Genomic DNA, 1301 nt, shown 5'->3' with positions numbered 1-1301 from the left:
TGGATCAGAGGGGGCCAGACTGAAGGCAGGAGCACTGGCTGGGAGCCGCCTCAGCAATGGTGGGAGGTGATAAAGGCCTAACATAGGCTGTGGTCGTTAGGAGAGAGAAAAGTGGATGAACAAGCACCATTTAGGTGGTAGAGACAAAGGACTGGGACCGACTATGTGTGGCCCATAAGGGACTGTATACCAGCAACATCCCGGGCATATCTCCCCACCAATGTGACTTCCACGTAGCTTCCAAAAGCCTTTTCCAAGTGAAAAAGCCTTTTTTTCCCATTTGTGCCCTGCTCTTTCCACACATGTGGAATGAGCGTGTCCTCCTCTCTGACGCCCATGGGCTCCATCCTCATCTTTGTGTTACATGTCTCATTGTATCTGAGCACAACAGCTTCGTCCACCACTTGAATCTTGTACCTCCAGACAACAGATGGTCTGCTTGGCTCTCTACAAAGACATTTAGAATAATACACCACAGTCAGGAGCAATTGAGATCCAACCTAAGAACCGTAGTTGACATGATCTGCAGCTGGGCTCCAGCCCAACAAGGGTGTCCCTCTGACAAGCCTCCAAGAATCACTGCTTGTTCAAGTTTCGTCCTTCCTCATCTAGGGAACTTCCACGCACATGCTGTCACTTAAGATTGAGAAGCATTTTGAAAATCAGCACATGGAGGTGGCAAGAGGACTGAGACGAGCCGTCATTTTGCTACCTGCTAGTAGTGTGACCTTGGACATGTGATTTCACCTCACTAGTGATAGCTGAACATTTCACCCCAATGTTCTCATCTGTTAAATGAAGGAGTTAGAGTTGCTCATTCATTTTTAACCTTCTCTTTCAAGCATAATCTTCAGTGTTACTTCAACATGTAAGATAAGCAGAGCCGAAGCAGGGTGGGGGCCCAATTTGGGCACAACAGGGGCCTAGGCTTTGGCCCCACCACCACATTTTGGCTGTGACTTTGAGTCTATGATTACTGTCTTCTATCTGCATATTAGAGATAGTGGGTATTCAGTAATGGTTTTATTATTTTTTTTTAGTAACATTTTTAAAAGGCATTTTAATGGTCCTCTAACAGCATGGACAATCAACCATGGAGGCCTGGGGCTTCTATGGGAGACCTTAGAAGTGGCTCCTGCATGTGAAGATCACCCTCACATTAATAAATGAGCAGTGAGAGGGGCTGATTGCATAGCAGGTAAGATTTGTTGGCCGCAGCAGTGTGGGAGGGGGTTGAAAGTTCTGGGTCCTTCATTTGGCTTTCTCTTGTCTCATAACCATAGAGCTAGAAGGAACCACAG

Source organism: Mirounga angustirostris, unplaced genomic scaffold (assembly GCF_029215605.1).
Source record: "Mirounga angustirostris isolate CCGP_5_RB_7025 unplaced genomic scaffold, mMirAng1.0.hap1 SCAF_4, whole genome shotgun sequence".
Taxonomy (NCBI): Eukaryota; Metazoa; Chordata; class Mammalia; order Carnivora; family Phocidae; genus Mirounga; species Mirounga angustirostris.
The sequence above is the reverse complement of the archived record's forward strand: the minus strand, read 5'-3'. Positions refer to the sequence as shown.